Source organism: Carlito syrichta, unplaced genomic scaffold, assembly GCF_000164805.1.
Source record: "Carlito syrichta isolate Samal-C Ts95f unplaced genomic scaffold, Tarsius_syrichta-2.0.1 Scaffold313390, whole genome shotgun sequence".
NCBI lineage: Eukaryota > Metazoa > Chordata > Mammalia > Primates > Tarsiidae > Carlito > Carlito syrichta.
In genome coordinates this window covers 47,732-67,152 of record NW_007257486.1, presented here as the reverse complement: position 1 = coordinate 67,152, position 19,421 = coordinate 47,732, and the positions used below count along the sequence as shown (strand labels likewise).

At 38.5% G+C, this 19,421-nt stretch overlaps 1 pseudogene; it reads right to left on the bottom strand.

Annotated features, from left to right (window-relative positions):
• Window positions 1-257: 257 nt before the first annotated feature.
• On the bottom strand, window positions 258-18,062 carry LOC103272950 (annotated as a pseudogene).
• Between the last annotated feature and the right edge of the window lie 1,359 nt (window positions 18,063-19,421).

Here is a 19,421-nt window from a genome sequence, read left to right as displayed (position 1 = left end):
GGTGTGTTAAATGTGAAAAACTCTGGAACCAACATATCCAAATTGCCCCAAGCTATCTATTTGTAGTAGCAAGTTCACATATAGCTGCACATATTCTCTCTGAACCCTCAGGAATAATAATTGGAGAACCTTCATTAGCATGTCTTTCTTAGGTTTTCCTCACATTCTATCACAAGAGTAGCCACCTGATTCCAAATCTCTTCAAGGTTTGCATAGGTCTAGTCTTTTCAGTCTCATCCCATTGCTCTCGCCGCTGCTTAGATGACTCCTTTCCTATTCTGTATTTCTACCACTGCCACCTTTTTGTGTTGCTTTCTTTGTCTCTGTTCTTGCTCAGACCTTGACTTCAGGGTTGAAGAAGCTGTCGCAGTACAATCCCCAGATTCCTCTTCCTGGCATTTGAGATCATCCTCCAACTCCTGTAATATAATAGGAAAATCACAAAGAAAATTCCCATAAGCTGATAAAAGTCAAAATGAATACAGGAGAGATGGTACATTACACGCACATAAGCAGAGAAAACAAAAGAGAGAAAAAGATAACAGCTTCAAGGTTTCTGCTTCTCCTGAGTCTACATGCAGGCTGTCTAGATATTACCACCCTGGATCAAAACACATTTGAGTGAAAGCTTTCATGCATCAGAGGAATATCAGTTAGGAATTGTGTGCTCACACACAGTTAAGGTTATGCTCCCATGTTAATATTAGGGAAACACTAGTGTTAGGATCAAGATTTCAGTGGCTGAACTAATAGCAGTTTATTTCTTGTTCATTAATCAGTCCAATGTAAGTATTACTGGCCCATGGGGCTTGAAGGGTGAGGCTCTACTGAAAATGTCAATCATCAAACCAGACTGACAGGTGCTGCCATCTTCCCCATGTGGTTTTCAGTAATTACCTAAGAGCATGGGAAGAAGATGGATGGGAGGTTTTTTTGGATCAGGTTTCGAAGTGGTAGTCATCAGTCAATTTTACTCACATTCTATTGGGCAAAACTGATTCACATGAGCTAAAACATCACCTAAAACAGAAGCTAAGACATATAGAAGAAAGAAGAAAGAGTTATTTACTTTCAAGTTAGTTTCAGTAACTACCCCCAAAGTTCTTCCTTAAACATAAATCTCAAATCTGATTTGTTTCTTTACTTTATCTCCTTAAGATAAACTGAGAAATACAGGGAGAAGAGAAAACAACTTTGATAAACAGCTAGCAATTTGATTCTTTTTTGCTATTCAAAAGTCATGTTCAGTGCCCCCCCTCAAAGGGAAAAAATACATATAATTAATTAAAAATTCAGTTGTCATTTCCAGGTCAAAGTCTGAGTGATAAACAAATCCCTCCATCAAGCACAGATAGGGCTCCATGGACTTTAGCCATCGCTAACTAAAAAAAGAAGTAGAAGGAAAAATAAAAACTCCTCTCTCTCTCAGTAGATATACAATACTGGATTAAGCACAGGATTTTGAGAAGACCCTGGGCTCACTCTCAGGAAAGACTCCCTTTTTCATTGTTTTCTGCTATTCCTGATCTGCCCTTGAAGTGTTCTTTTTGAACTTGAGGTTCTTACATTCCCCTCCTTTCTCAAATGAAGAAATTGAGATTCTTCATTTTCTATAGTTTTATTTTATTTATTTATTTCCCTAGAGATGATGTCTCTAATTCCTGGGCTCAAGTGATTCTCCTACCCCACTTCCAGGCCCAAAGTGCTAGACTTATACACATATGCCAACCCACCTAGCTCCTTCATTTTCATATGAAGTGGACCATTGCTAAGTTTGCCCTCCTTGGGGACCTTACAATTGTTGCAACCTGGTCCCTGCTAGGACAAGTTTGGGGTGCCAAGACTACTTTTGTAGCCATCGACTATTTTTCTTTTATTCTTAAAAAAAAAAGTTCATAAGGTTTTTTTTTTTCAATATAATGCCTTGAAAAACTCACTAGGCTTCTGTGCTATATGCTTCTAAGCTTGCTTCATGCGCTAGCAACCATTACCCAAACTTCTGTCTCAGATATAATTCTCAAGTCTGATTTATTTCATTCCTTCTTCATCTTAACATCTCTTTCTTTCAACTTAATGGAGGCTGTTTTGAGGTCATCTGAAACAATTTAAAACCTTTGTTTAATTGCTAAGAATTAATGGGCCTTTTCACTGAAAGCCTTTTTCCAATTTATCTCATACTTTTTGGGAAGTCAGATGTTGTTGAGTTTCTAGTTCTGTGAGATCTCAGATTTTTGGATTCACTTTAATCCTGGAATTTTACTCAAAACTTGTTAATTCTTGCCTAAACTGCAATCTTTTTCATGATAATTTGCTATAAGCAGCACAAAGGAACTGATATACATTGACATCTCTTTTCAACTACTTCCCCTAGAGCTAGTCTCAGTAGACACCTGGTCTGCTATCCAGATTTTTGTAGGCAGCCCTTTTAATAAGCCATTTTGCCGAAACAAAGCAGGACTCTCCAACCTTCTAGTCATCTACCACCTGAGTGTTAACCCAATGCCAAATATTCAGGGTTTGTTCCATCAGTATTTTGCTGCAAATATGATGTTAGGATTCAGGATAATGTTAGCTGTTGTAAAACATTAGTCTCAAAATTTCATTGACTCAATGTATTAAAAGTTTGTTTGTCTCATATAAAAAAGCTCAAGGCAGGTTATTCAGGGATTCATGCTGATGAAGTTTTTGCTATAATTTGTCTTCAGTATGTGGCTTCCAAGTTTGCTTTGGGTATCAACTGTCTGCTGGAGGAGGTAGGAAGAGCATGTGGAAGTCCACAAGGGAAATCTAGTGCGTCTGATCTGGAAGCAGGTCTTATTCCTTTCATTATATTTTAGTCTCATGACCATATCTAACTCTAAAAGTGACTGGGGAAAGTAATCTGGCTTTGTGTGCAGAAAGAAGAGAAAATGGTTTTCTATGAACAGCACTAGCTGTCTCTGCTATGGTATCTTAAACAGATAAGAGCTTGCTTTTCTCATTTGGCAAGAAGTCTCAAAGGTAGGTTGTCCAAAGCTGGTGCACTAACTCTGATGACAATGAGGGGACTCCCCACGTCCCACCCCTGTTTTATTCAGAAAAATAGTGCCCTCCCCTGAGATTTCTGATGACTTATTGGCCAGTGCAAAGTTCTGTGACTACTGTTAGTAGCAAGAGAATCTAGAAATTAGGTATTTTAATTAGGCACATTTCTACTTTGTTTAATATCTTAATATCGGTTCAATTAACAAGAAAGAAGGCAGGAATGGACATGAGGTAGGTAACTATCAATGCTTGCCTCAAAGGATATTATTGTTTTCCTATTCTAGGGGAAAAGTCCTTCCTAGGTGCAGATCTCCTTTTCTTTTGGAATAGTATATAAAACACCCCTGTCTTCTGAAACATTCTGGAATATTTATGGGAAGAAGGTCTAACAATACTTTGCCCTGTGCCTGAAACATAGTAAGCAACTAATACAATTTTTAATTGAAACAGTTAAATGAATGGGCAAAAACATTATATTCCCATAGGAATGAAAGTCAAAAGGAGATGTCCTTTTGACAGCTCTAACACATGCGTGAGTAGATTGAGAGTTGCTATCTAATATAAAAATCTTTTTTCCTAGATATTTCTTATTTGTTAAGGCCTTGGAAGGCATAAACTACACTTCCAAGGCCTTAACATTTTGTATTCAAATTTCTTCTTTTTCTTTTACATTTCTAGAGAAAACGTGTTTTTTAAAAAACCCAACAACCCCCAAAAAAGACCATAGAAAAAGTTACCCAAAGGAGAGAACGAATGTATCTTGTAAAGGACTCCAGACTTCTAGAAGGCAGAGGATTAAGTCTTTTTTATTTTTGATATTGAGTTAGAAACCAAAAAAAGAAAAAACTAACCTTTTTTTGGACTGAAATTGATTATGCACACATTGATTATTAATATGCCTGGAAAAACAATCTAGTCAAAAATAGGAACTGCCATGACTACCTGTCCATGAATGTCTCTCTTTTTAACCTGCTTTGTCTGGTGGTTAGAATAGGGAGGGACAGACACAAGGGAGATACATGCTATGTGTCACTGATGCTGATGCTGATTACTGTTGAAATGATAAGGCCGATGCTACTTCACAGCTCTGCTTTGGAAGCCACAAAAGACTTCCTGTGATGTCGGGCAGACTGCAATAACCCAAATGGTGGCCCCCAAATTCATGTCTCTGACATAAGCTGCCATTATCAAGCAATAATTATTTCTTCTTTTGAGGAGTCAGCTTGCCAATCACTCTGACATGCTTTCAGTTTGTTTCAATGGTACACGTTTTCCTCTTGCATTTCTACAAAAAGAGTCTTTGACAGACGAAGTTACTTTCAGTGCCAGTCACCGCCTTGCTAGAAGTCTGTCTGGATGTCCCTTACTGAAAAACAACTAAGTCCCTACAGCATCAAAGCGAGAGCAAAAACATCTTGACAAGCTCATCTCTCTTTTTTGAGTCCCTTGGACACTGGGCACTGGTGTGCTTGGAATCCAGAATCCTGCTGGGACAGCAGCAAGCTGAAGGCTGTGGAATGTGCTCTTGGACACTGGATGGCTTGGAGGTGGGGACTTTAAGCCAGGTGCTAGCATCTAAGAAGTCTAAGCAAATTCCTGTATTTGTGCATAGAGATATGTTTTTTTCTAAAATGAAAAACTTGCATTGTGAAAATTCTTGTGAGAAAACAGGAAAACATTTTGACTTGGCTTGTCAGGAAACATGCAACTTATTTCAGGTTATTTCTTCTTGAAGACTCATACTTTAAGAAATATAACAGGAATAAAATTAAGACTGATTTTACCACTTGCTGAATAGGGGAATGAGAATGTTGTTTTCAGAATTAATCTCACTAGGGGTTCTTATGTTTCTTTTAATATTATGTTTCTCTTACAGTCACAACTGTGGCCCCACAATCCATTCCAGAAATATATATATACATATATATATATATACACATATACACATATATGTATATATATTCAAAATTTTGGTTTTCTTCATAGAAACTGCATTTCTGTGCTAAACTTTGTGTTTTGGAGTGACTTATGTATTCTCCATGGATATAACTTTCAATTCTCTGATTTCTTTTTAAAATCACTGTTATAGTTGACACAGCCTGCTTTCGTTCTCCAGGGGATTCTATAGACCTCATATTTCCTTCTCTTTTGCCCCAGGCTTCTGATTTTTTGAAGAACATAAAATAAAAATTGCTGGTGATGTATATTTCTGATTGCCTAGGACTTTGCTCAAAAGATCTACATTTTCCTGCCTTGTGTTGTTTTTTTATTAACAGGGCAACATGATACGAGGGACCTGCTACTTTGACCCTTCCTTCCAGCTTCCTGAGAAAATTTCTGTATGAAAAAATGATACCTCCGTGCATACCACAGGCAACTAGAAGGCTCCTCTCTCTCACCCTCCAAATTCACCCAATTGTCAAGGCTTGTGGATTTTTACCTCCCAAATGTCTTTCTAATCTGTTCCTTTTTCCCCATTTCTGCTGCTGTGTTCTTGGTCTAATCTACCATCTTCTCTTACCTAAACCATTGCAATGACCTCTTTACTACTCACCCATATTTGCACTTGCTTCCCCCAATGCATTCTCTTCATTCCAGCCCAAGTGATCTGCAAATGTAAATTAAGGATGTCATTTTCATGCCTGAAAGCTTTCAATGGCTTTGTTTAAAGGTATAGACAAAAATCCTTAACATAGTCTAATAGTCCTGCATGACTTTATCTTCTTCTGAATTTGGGTGTTTCTTTGGGCACTGCCTCTGGGCCTTCTTGCTTGCCATTTCATTTTTCAGGGTCTCTCTTTTTCCTTCTCCTTTCCTGAGCTAATTCTTATAATGCTTTGGATCGGAACACTTCTCAAGTATGACTTCCCTAAGGAACTCTTTCCTGACCCACTTAACCAAGTCAAGTCCTCTGGTTTACTTGGCCTCCTGCAACTTAGAGATTTTCTTTTTCTTTTTTTTTTTTTAAATCAGTATTTTGTATTATGATATTGTAGGGTACAGTTAAGGGTTAGTTATACAAATATGCTTCGTTCAGGTACCCTTGTTGATAAGAGGTGTCTCCTCGAGAGATTTTCAAAGAGGACAAAATTATACTTTTGTTTTTCATTAAGATAGTCATAGTTTGAATCACATAGGTTGAGCCTTCTAAGACTTCTTCCTGAGATGATAAATTATTCTTAGAAACTGATTTTGACTGCTAAATACTAAAATTAGTATTTAAAGAATCTTCTTGACAAGTTTTGCCTATATTTACCTTGTAAATATATATACCTGTCATTTTTGTTTCTTTTATCTCTTATTATATTTATACTCTGTACCTTTATATAAAGAGTGTAAAATAAATGTCTTTTGAAAAAAACAAAACAAAAAACTGTCCTCATTGTACCTACCATTCACATCTTTTTTCTCCTTTTTTAGTTTTTAGTATAACTGAATTAGATAACTAATTTTATTTTCATTCGATTAATGTCTATCTCTATCAAGTGAATGTACAGATACAGAGTTTGTCTCCCTCTGCCTTATTTCTACATCTCTGAGCCGGGCATACTGTCCTGCACGTGCCATACCCAGTCAATCTTTGCTAAAGGAATCAACCTTTAGGACAGTTGCAGTAGAATGAACAACTGGCTAAGGCACCCGGAGATAATCAGAATGGATCATGGCATATATAAAACTGCCACCCAGAACTATTTGGGGAAGAGGATCTGAAAAAGATTAGATTTCCCGAATCAAACAAATGGGAACTCAAGCTATTTGTAACATTGACCTCAAGAAATTAATGTGACTCATACAATGGTCATAGAGTGGGCCTCTGAGTCTTTGAGTTATAAATATCTCTAGTTCATTTGCTTTTCTATGACTAGGTGCTCTGCAACAAACCAGCAGTCCAGTCCTTTGGTTGATAAATCAACAAAAACTGCTTTGATGCCTTTCTTTAAATCTTGCATGTTGCACAAGCCTCATCTGCCCTAGCCCAAAAAACTGAAGCTCATTACTCCAGTGGATAATTCCTAATTGGAACAATCCAGCAAATGACTCTCTGAAAGTGTCAGTTTGGGGACTGTGTAACGTGTCTGCTGGAGCTGAGTTTGTTTACACTTTGCCAGTGTCATCATTTACAAACTTCAAAAAACACATTGACAAATTCCCTAGCTGTTTTGGCAGCACTTCCATCAATCACCCAACTAATAGCACCAACATTTCTCCTGGGCTATTATAGTCACTTCAATCGCTGCTGCTGCAGCTTCAGGAGAAGATAAATCAGAAGGGGTTCTTTTAGATGGTCTCAAGTACAACATCATTTTTTATTAAGCAATGCTTCCCTCCTTGTTCTTCTCTCCCTGCCCTTCCTCCAACCTCTCATAAACAATTCTTTCTGCTCTGTACTGCCTCAGATAAAATAATCTGGATCTACGGCTTTCCTTTGGAGACCCCTTTGCAACGTCATTGGGTAATGGGTTCATTTATTATTTTGGATTTTGTGTATCCTCTTTAGTTACTCCGTGCTGCCCTCTCAAATCAATAAGTGTATTGTGTTTCTGCCGGCAACAGGTGCCTAGCTTCCCAGGCCCAACACACCCTCCAAGAGCGGCTCACATGTCTAATGACCACAGCATGCAAACCTGAAACCATTTTGCCTTTCAACCAGGTTCTTTGTGCTGCAGCGTCAGGCAGCAGCTGCATCTCTAAGACTGGGCAGCTAGAGTGTCCCTGCTCTTGCACTTTTATGGTTTCCTTCTATTGCTAAAGTCTCACACCCCTTTTCACAAGGAATAAATATTGTAAATACTCAGCTGCTATATCACCTATGCAGATTTGTTTTTCTTGTGGAAGCAATCCCGATTCCTTATTTTTCATATTCAAAGCTTGTCTTTCTTTTTTTCATCACAAACTGGCCTATCTTAAATAAGTGTATTACAAATAATCATAAATAAATAACCTCTTCCGATTTCCTCACTGTTGAGAAGCACAGCCACCTGGTCTCCCTTCACTACACATGCATGCAGAATCTGGATGAAGAAAGGGGAGCTCCTGACGGACTTGGCAAGTCAGGTGAGGAGGGCTGGCCAGGCTTTGCTGCCCAGCTGGGGTGTTGCTGGCTGTAGTGCCAACTGGAGGGCCAAACAAACTCTGAGACTGCATTTTGAGTTGCTGCCTGAGTGATGCCTTTAATTCTGTCACCGAGGGCTCTTCATCCTAAATGATCCATGGTCCTGGACGAAGCACCAACTGCAGCCCCTTGAACATCTTGGCTCTCTACCTGACCAGTTTATTCATCAGAGTTTTAACTGGGCCTCGGAAGCATGTGTAGGTCAGAGCATTGATCGGAGTGAGGACTTCATGTAAATGATGTCATCAACTTGATATATGGGGCTTTACATGTCTGAATCTGTGGTCATAGGGAGTATTATTTACTCTAAAAAAAAAGTAACCTTTCTCCTGGGTGTCTTAACTGCTCCAGGCTGTCTTTACTATTAGCAGTATCTTTGATAATCAGTTCTATCTTGGTGCTGAAATGACCAAATGCCAGTAATCATTTTTATGTTTGAAAGGACTTTTCTCTTTAGTCGAAATATCCATGCTTTTTCACATCTTTTAAAAGCAACTTTGTCAAGGTGAATTTTTTTAAACTCTAAATGATAATCAACCTCAAAGCTGGCTTTAGTAGACCAACAATAATTAACTACTTGTATAAGTGAAAGCATTTATAAAGACAACTGGCTGATTCAAATTCACTGACCTCATAAGAAAGGAATATTTTTAAACCCTGTTTTAGCTTCAGTAATATGAGAAATCCTTAAGACACAGAAATATTAGCATTTGCTCCTTGTGTATATTGATGATTTTATTTATATGAGGCCTAAATTAGGGTAATGAATGTAAATATTCCAACACATTTATAGTAGATTGTTTTGAATTGATATTTTATTTATTTATTTATTTATTTATTTTTATTTTTTTATTTTTTGAGTTGGAGTCTCACCCTGTTGCCCAGACTGGAGTGCAGTGGCCGCTCCCGGCCACCACAGCCTCGACCTGCTGGGCTCCGGCGATCCTTCCGCCTCAGCCTTCCAAGCATCCAGAATTACAGGCATGCACTACCACGCCCGGTTGATTTTTTGATTTATTGTAGAGATGAGGTCTCGCTGCCCAGGCGGGTCTCGAACCCACGGGCTCAGGCAATCCACTCACCTCAGCCTCCCAAAGGTGCAGGATTACAGGCTGAGCCACCGAGCCTGGCTTGAATTGATATTTTAAATAGTACAATGTTTGAGGAGCTTGAGCACTGCATAAATTCTATTTAAAGGACATAACCCTTGTGACCCTCTAATGTTAACTTAAAGTTATTAAACTAGCAATAACCCTCTTATGCATACAACTTCTTCTACCACCATAAAACCTAACAAATAAAAAATTCAATCAAAACAAAACCCACAAAAATCAATAACATGTAATTGACATTAGTTTAATGTAAGAAAAATTTTGATTACTGAAACTAAGTGGGCCACTCACAGTGGAACCATGATATTGACCCAGGTGCTAGCTTTGCAGAGTGTGGCATGCTGGCGATGCTATATCCATATATATATCCATGTTATATGATCAAGAGTGCACTGCAATGCTCTTTTATTTTCACTAGTGTGAATGCATCATTTATTTTGTCTGTTTCTTTTCTTGTCTCATTGACTCATGACTTAAGATACTGGTTGACCTCATCTTGATCATGAAACACGTCAAAGCAGATTCTCAAGTTATGAACAAATATTGGTTAGGAAGCAATCTTCCCAACCTTCCAGATAATTCAGAATGTGTTTATATTAATTTTTTAGATTGTTGCCCAAATGAGGACAAAGCATTTAAAAGTTCTTGTAAAGAACTTTTCAAATCTTAAAATATATCCCTTGACTATAGTTTTATAATCACTAGTTTAAAAGAAGGCATGTCTGCAGTCTTCCCAATCTTCACTCTGACTAATCCACAAAAGTCACCGAGTTGTTCACATAGCCCTCTCAGACTTTAATTACCATGTTTTTTTGTAGCATAAGACTCACCCAAAATAACACAATTCAGTTCAACACCATGTATTAAGTGTCTACCATGTGCCAGTCACTGGGTAACAGATAGAAAAGATCAGAGCAGACAGAATAAAAATCTATTATAGAAGAATATGACTATTCTAATACTAACCATCCAAATAGAATATCTCTGAAAATTTTGATAATAAATATTAAATTTGGTTAAAGTCTAACTTGGCCCTAATAAACTGGTTTTGAGAACTTTATAGTTTTTATTTATATAGCACTAATGATTTCAGCATATAATTTCCTAGACATTTCCTTTGAAATAATTTTAAAAATAATCACATGTTTTTAAAAGCAATAAGTATCCCTTTTTCTAAACATGGACAATAATTTCAAAGTTTTAGGTTAAAACTTATCTCCCCCAATTAGCCCTAACTGTAAAAGTTTGACTACATCTCTTTTGGATTCAGTGTCCTATTCTTTCTTTTGTTCCAGGTAATAGGTGTGGGTAGACTGCATATAAATATGCATGCATTATGTCTTTTATTAGCAATGCATTTAACATTATAAGCTGAATGACCAGTTACTTGCTGGTTTCTAGGAGCATGGTCAGATTAACGAATACTGGACAACTTTCTCCTCACTATAAAGTCACAGAAATGCTAATAACCAACAACATTTTTAATGCATATCTAAACTTAAAGTAAATACCTTCCAGGATTCTTCCTTAACCTGAGAAATATAGGGCTTCCATGATAAGGTAAACCATGGTGAAGGTAAATTCGTTCAGTCAGGATAGAACAATTTAATCTGGCTCACACTGCATGCCCAGCTGGGGCTGCCAGAAGCCTTTGTCTTTGTTGTCACATGGAGTACCAGGCTAACTGAGGCTCCAACTTGACATATAATTGTGAAGGCAGGAGGCAAGGGGATATGATGAATAGACTTCTGGTTTTTAAAACTTCTACAAGTAAATGCCACAAAGTGAATTCTTTCCACAATTTGCTGTTTAAATAAAGTTATTTGAGCACACCTACCTTCCATGGGCACAGGGAAATACAAACATTATACCAGAAAGAGAACAGAACTGAAATAATTGTGGACAGCTCAATTAAACTGAGGCTTAAAAATTATAATCCACACAGAAGAGTTGAATTTTGGCAAGAGAGATTCATCAGATACAAAACAAACAAACAAACAAATAAAAACTCCCAGGAAAATGAGTATTTTAGTTACAATCCAAATGTGTAAATATGTAGGCAAAAATATAGGATAAGTATGCTTACAATCATTAAAGAGAGAAAGAGGAAGCTGAAACCATAATGAGAGAACAAGAAAATATAAAGCAAAAAGACAGACTTGAGCAAAGAACCAAATCAAACTGGAAGATAGATCTGAGGAATCATCCAGAATGTATTATAGAGTGATAAACAGATGGAAGATATGAGATAAACAGATGGGCGATATCAAGAGAGGTAAAAAAAAAATTATGGAAACTCTAATGAAATGGTCCAACAGAAGTTTAACAGGAATTAAAAAAGTAAGAACAGAGAGAATCGGGGACAGGCAATATTGGAAGAGATAATAGCTGAAAATTCCAATAGTTGAAAGACACAAGTCCTTTGGTTTAAAAAAATATATATTTGAGCAGGACAAATGAAACAAATCCTCATCTAATTCTGTCACAGAATTAACTGTAGTGACATATAAAGAGAAAATGGGAAAAGCATACAACAGGAGAACAATAGAATGACAGTAGAGATTTTAGCAGCTCTAGTGAATGTTCCAAATGTAGTCACAGGCTCCAAAAACTCCTACTCTGGGCCAGCAATGAAAATACTGCAATAATTTCATGAACTAGAGCTGTGGACTCCAAGAAATTATCACAACAGAGAAGCAAACAGTAATTCTGGGAAAAATCTTATCTTTAGGTGAGAAATGTTATGTCATAAAAATGTTTTCTAATAATATCTTTCATATTATTTCATATTTTGAGATATATATAATTTTTAAAAATTGCTTTTATGTAAAATTTTGATACCATTTTCCTAGTAATTGCTTTCCATAGGCAAAGCAATAATTATAGTTCCATTTTAAAGATGGCAACATTAAGAGTCTTGCAGGTTAAGGAATGTTTACAAGTCCTAAAGCTGGTGGGTATAAGAGGAAGGTTGAGGAAATCAGATTCTCTGGTGCTTGATTCTTGTTTTAAATCTGGCTTATACAAAGAAAATATTTGGTTTTTGTGTTTGCAAATTATGACATATTGAAATGGAGTATTATTAAGATGGATTACTTGTCAGTTCCAAACACAGTTGCCTCAGAGAGTAACACTAGGATTGCTACACTTAGTCTTTTTACAGCAATCATATTTGAGTACAGATATTCTTTAAGAATGCAATGTGTTTCTCTAAATATTGTACAGATACTTATCTTTTTAAAATTATTTTTACTAAGCATATATATGTATATATATTTTTTTGAGTTGGAGTCTCACTCTGTTGCCCAGACCGGAGTGCAGTGGCATGCTCACGCCCACCCTAGCATCAACCTGCTGGGCTCCAGCGATCCTTCCACCTCAGTCTTCCAAGTAGTTCGAACTACAGGTATGCGCTATCACACCTGGCTAATTTTTTATTTATTGTAGAGATGAGGTCTCACCAAGTTGCTGGGCTGGAAGAATATGCTTGATCTAGACTTTCTTACAATTGTGGGGACTCCTAAAATGGTAAGTTCTAGAGTTAATTTAGATAGAAGCATGTGAATAGTTTGGATTATTTTTGAATAATCAAATCTAAGCCAAGACAGTTATTTGATTGCATCAGAAGTCATTGCCACAGATGATATTGTTTACACAGAAAATTGAAAGAAATTGATAGGCAAATTATTAGAATTAAAAATAATTTCTGAAGATTTTTTGATAAATGTATTCAGTAAAAGTTGTTTTGTTTCCATGTATCAATTTTAAAGAATTGAAAAATTTTAATAATGTTAGTTTCCAAGTATGGTCACTATCAATATGCATGCTACTTCTCACTTTCAAAGGTAAAGTCTGTTTCTCATTCCTTTGAGTCTTGGCTACCTTTACGGTAGAATATGATAGAAGTGATGCTGTGTAAATTTAAAAACTAGCATGTAAGAGTACTAGCAGCCTTGATTTTTCATTTTTATAAGCCAACTGCCATGTAAAAAGTCAAACTACCCTGCCAACATTACAACATCATGCTGTGAGGAAGCACAATCTAGGCACATGGAGAAAGAGAGAGAAAGAGCAAAAGCAAAAGCAAGAGCGAAAGAGGGAAAAGAGAAAAAGATGCTTAGCCAGATCCTAGCCTTTCCATCTATCCCATCTGAAGCACAAGCATGTGAGAGAAGCAGCAACCTTGGACATTTGAACTGTGGAATGCAATGCATAAAGCAGAAGAACTGCCTAGCTGAGCCCAATCTGAATTGGAGAATCATACCAATTAATACATTTGTTTTTTAAGCCAGTACATTTTCGGGTAGTGAAGTATGGCCATAACAAAAACCTAAATGTGTTACTGGCCCTGTGACTGAGCAGTGAATGGAAGAAATCTGGAAAGGCAGTTAGGAAATTGTTATCGGAGGCTGGTGAAAAAAGATAACCTGTGTTATGTAGTGGTGGGATATTTGGTAACACCATTGTCTACAATTACATGGAAGAAAGAAAATGAACCTAATAGATTTGTAGATTTGGCTAAGGAAGTCTCTAGTCAGAATGTAGTAAGCTGTCTATAATACTGTAAATGAAGATAAATAAAATAGAAAATCACTGGCTCAGTTTGCATCAGAATTTAGGAAAAAACCAAAAACCCCAACTAAGGGGACATACTATTTTGAAAAACTGCACTGTTTTTCATTACCAGTTTCTCCAGCTAACAAAATGTCCTCAGAGAAAGAAACAGCCCAAAGGGAAAGATCAAATACAGAGAGCTGTTAGTAAAACTTTTACCTTAGTGTTAACATAAAATCAAGTTTATGGCTATGAGATACTTTCTGAAAACGTTTAGATTGGAGTCAGTACCTCAAAGACATTCTAAGACTAGAGGGTATCCAAGAATTCTAAGTGTGTTGTCCCTCAACACTCAGACTTGCAGAAAGCATGTTGTCTCTTCAATGTCTGTGGGTAAAATTTTTTTCTAATTGAGTCAACTAAAATAAAATTCCTAGTAAACATACCAAGCTTTAAAGAAAGTGGTATTGGGATATCATTGGCAGGTTGAACAAAAAAAAGACAAAGACAATACAAAAAAGAAAAGCAGTCATGGCTCTCAACATTATATAAACAGCAGGCAGAATGAGAAAGCCATTCAGCTGTAAACATGGATATTTGCATGGAAAAGAGGATGACTTAGAACGCAGAACCAGAAGCCATAGAGAAATATTTCTTTTTTTTATGAGTTGGAGTCTCACTCTGTTGCCCAGACTGGAGTGCAGTGACAAGCTCACAGACACCCCAACGTCGACCTGCTGGGCTCTGGTATCCTTCCAACTCAGTCTTTTAAGTAGACGGAACTACAGGTGCATGCTACCATGGCTGGCTAATTTTTTTTTTTTTTTTTAATTTGTGGTAGAGAGCTATTTCAAGAAAGCATAACTGGAGCCAAATTCAGAAACAGTCCTTGCTCTTGGAGCTTAGGAAACTGGTAACATATGATTGGTTATGTTTCAGAATTGCTATGGGACAGTTACATTGTTATAGGTGTTTTCTTTTCCACTTTTTGGGCAGAAGTGTCTAATGAGTATATCCTATTCTTGCCTCATCATTATTTGTTGGGTGTTTGGGGGACTGGTAATATGTAGTTTTTAGTTCACAGACTTTATTCCTGAAAGACTGCATCTGAGGTTTGTCACCTGGGTATAATCATATTTCGATTTTTAAAAAATCTTGAATTTTACATCAGAGAAATGCAAATTAAAGCCACAATGAGATAACCATTTTATAGCAGCCAGAATGGTCATTATTTAAAAAACAAAAAATAGTAGATGGAACGAATGCAGTGAAAAAAGAATGCTTATACACTGTTGGTGGGAGTGCAAATTAGTGTTACCTTTATGGAAATTGGTATGGAGATTTCTCAAAGATCTAAAACTGTATCTTCCATTTGATCCAGCAATACCACTGCTAGGTATCTACTCAAAGGAATAGAGGTCGCCATACAAAAAAGACACCTGCACTCATATGTTTATCACAGCATAATTCACAATTGCAAAGATGTGAAATCAACCTAAATGCCCATCAACTGGTCAGTGGATAGTGAAAACATATAAATATTTATATACATTTTCATATATATGAATATATATGAATACTATTCAGCCATAAAAAAGAATGAGATAATGTCTTTTGCAACTTGGATGGAATTTGAGAGCCTCATTCTAAGTGAACTAACATAGGAACAGAAAAACAAGCACCACATGTTCTCATTTATAAGTGGGAGCTAAACTAAGGATCTTCAAAGATACATCGAATGGTACAATTGATATTGTAGACTCAGAGAAGAAGGGTGGGAAGGGGTAGAGGGATTAAAAAATTGCCCATTGGGTACAATGTGCACAAGTGAGGGTGGTGGGTACACTAAAGCACAGACATCTTCACTGCTATACAATGCATCCATATACTCAAAAACCATTTGTACTCCCTAAAGCTATTGAAACAAACAAGCAAACAATCTTGGATTGCAAGCTTGAGTCTGATGCAGTGAAATGTGGGAGTCCCACGTGAGGGTGAGTGCATTTATCAAGTGGGAATGAAGTGAATGGTTGTGGTCTGAAGCCCTCATCAATTCATTCCCTTCTTAATTGTCCAAATCACTCATGTCAAGGGTTATATTCCCTTTCTCTTTTCCTTGAAATTGGGTTGTACTTGTGACTGATTTTTTCTAACATAGTAGAGCCGTAGTAATGCTATGCCAATTCTATGAACCTTTAGGAGTCATGGGGACTTCCACTTCCTTTCTCTTAGAAGTAATCATCAAATTAAAAATCCAGCTACCCCGAGGCCATCATGATCTGAGCAACACAAGAATGTCAGCTGAAGAGGTCATATGAAGAGGGAGAAACCCTTATCCATTTCCCTGTTGTTTCTTCCATCCCAGCAGAAACAACAGTCATACAGTGAAGAAAACATCTTGTGCTGTCTAGTTCTAGCAGATACCGTGTGGAGCAAAGACACTACCCAGCCTGGCCCAGCCCAGAAGATAGAATCATGAAGATCCTTCCTTCTTTCCTTCCTCCCTCCCTTCTTTCCTTCCTTCCTTTTTTTTTTGATTGGCAGAGTTAGCTGAAGTTTTATTTTGGGGAAGGGAAAGAAAAATGATTGCATTAGATTTTTGTTGGGGACACGGGCAAGAAAGGGGTACTCCAGGCAGTAAACTCCCCCCAGGGATGGGCTGAGGGATAGGGCTGAGCCTCAGGTGGGGTTCCCGTCTCGCAGCCACCACCCCCAACACCTTCAAAGCCTCCTCCCCCACAGGCTCTGGGGCAGCCCCAGGAGGGGGCAGACTGGGAGGGGCTGCGGTGGCCGTTCGCTTGGGCGGGACATCAGAGGACTCAGACACCAGCTTCCCATCGCGGGTCTCGATCTTCTTCACCACCACGGCCCTGGAGAGCTGGTGAGGTTGAAAGAGACAGAGCCCCCGCCAGAGCCAAAGTCAAAGCCGTAGTTGAGGCTGATGCCGTAGGCCGAGCTCAGGTCACCTGAGTAGCCACTGGTGGTTTTGGTATGGATACTCATGCTCTGCATGCCAGACTCCAGCCGACTCTCCTTGTTCCCTAGCAGCTTTCGGTAAGGGCCAGCTTGACGTTCATGAGCTCCTGGGTACTCGTGCCCCTGCCATGCCACGTCCTGGTTGGCCCCCTGCGGGGAGGACTCCAGCTCAGCCACCTTGTTGTTGGCATCCTAAGTGCCATCTCCCCACGCCACTCTGCGACCGTGAAGCCCTCTGGCCTTTGGGACCCTCGATTTCAGCCTGGAGCCAGCTGATATTCTGGTTCAGCTCTGAGATCTCCCTCTTGGTACGATGCAATTCACCCCGGGCTTTCCGGCCAGCATCTGCAGCTGTTGGCACATGGTCTGGTCCACGCTCTCAGCCTCGGCCCGGCTGCGATTGGCGGTCTCCTCGTCCTGGGCGCGGACCTTCGCCATGAAGGGGTCCATGTCCAGGGAGCGGCTGTTGACCTTGGACGGGCCCACGGATGTGTCCTAGATTTGGGACTGCAGCTTCCGGATCTCCTCCTCATGCAGCTGCCTGAGAAATTTGATCTCGTCAGTCAGCCCCTGCAGGTGAGACTCCAGCTCCACGTGTTCACGGAAGCTTCATCCACATCCTTCTTGAAGAGGACGAATTCATTCTCCCTCTCTGTGCGCTTGTCGATCTCATCCTGGTACTTGTTCTTGAAGTCCTCCACCAGGCCTTGCTTGTTGCCTGGCTCTGCCGCCAGCTTCAGCTTCTCCTGGCCCAGCGTGTCCAGCTGCCGTCGGAGGTTGTTGATGCAGCTCTCGGACAGGTCCATGCTGCTGCGGGCCGTCTTCTGGTACTGCAGGAGGCTCCAGTTGGTCTCCAGCATGTTGTTCTGCTGCTCCTGGAATCACACCTCGTCGATGAAGGAGCCAGACTTGCTGAGGGTCTTCACCTGCGCCGTCTCCTGAGTGCACAAAACCTGGATGCTAGGGTCCACCTCCAGCGTAAGGAGACCCAGCGGGCTGTGGTTCACTGTGACGGCGGTGATACCACCTGCTCCGGCATTGTCTCCATCCAGGCTCATGCTGGAGCCCAGGCCGCCCTGGAAGCTGCTGCTGCCCACCTGGGAGAAGTTGGAGGAGCTGACGCACGGGCGCCGGGCCCGCTCGTGTAGCAGCGAATGCTGCAGGTCCGGGGACCGAAGGTGGACATCTTGTAGAACTTCTGGGTCACCCCGATGAACGTAGCGGAGACTGGAGTGGAGGCTGGCGAGCCGAACAAGGTGGATAGTCCAGAAGGAGCCGAGAAGCTGCTGCGAGATCTGTTGTTGTTTCTAGCCGCTAAGTTTTGGCGTGGTTTGTTTCACAACAATAGATAGCCAACATATTGGTTTAAAACCCTATTATTTATATTAGTGGCAAAATATAAGGTTTTAATAACGTTCATGTAGAAAGTAATAATCATCAAATGTATTTGAAGGTCATTAGAGAAGACCTGAATTAATGGAGAAATGTAACATATCTATAAATAGGAAAGACAATATTTTATAATACCAGTTCTCCTCAAATTAACCTATTAATTCAATGTAATGCCAGTAAAAATCAACAAAATTTTTAAAGAAAATTTTCAAACTTAAACTTATTTACAAGTAAAATGGGCCTAAGTAACAAAGTTATTTCTAAAGAAAAATAATTTGCGGAAGAGTTGGTCTTTTAGATATATTTAGATATATAGACTTATAAGTCTATATATTTAGATATATAGACTTATAATTCTAATATAATCATGAAGACAGTAAGTATCTGTGATAAGCAAATTAAATAGCAAAAATTAGGGAACTTTGAAACAGACTCCCAAATATATAGAGGCTCAATTTATGACAGAGCTGGCACTGGTGACACGTAAGAAAGCCATGAAGAATTTTATTAATGATGCCAGGAAAATCAACTATTCGTTTTGAAAAAAATTAAAAATTAAAAAATTAAAAATTAGAAGGATATCTACTTCACGTTACACACACATGCAAAGTCCAGATGAATTGAGCAATATAAGGGAATTGACAATATAAGGGAATATCTTCATGATCTGGGGTAATGAAACATTTCTTAAATAATCTCAAATATATAATTGTATAGAATAAAATTAATAAATTCACCTAGGTTAAAATAAAAAAATTATGTTTATCAAAGACACCATAAAATAGTGACCAGGCAAAACATAAAGAAGATATATAACTGCATTTAGTTAACATAAAGTTAATGCCTTGAATATAAACAGATCGGCTATCAATCAATAAGATAAAAATGCTTTCATTTTAAAAAAAAGACTTTAAAAAAGTGAGCAAAAGGACCTGAATGACTGTATCACAGAGAGAAAAGATGACGGCCAACAGGCATGAAAATATTCTCAAGCTTATACATTACAAAAGAAATATTAATTAAAACCATAATGAGATATATTATTACTCCCTGGAATGGTAACAATTAAAGTGCATGGTGAGGTCATCTGCTGTCAAGAATGGAAAGCAATGAGAGTACTCCCATATTGTTAAAGGGCTTAAAAATTGGAGCAACACATCTGGGGGAGAAAATTGCATTTATTTGATAAAGATGACCATGTATATATGCCCCTGATTATCAGAATAACTCATAACTAAACATACTCTACA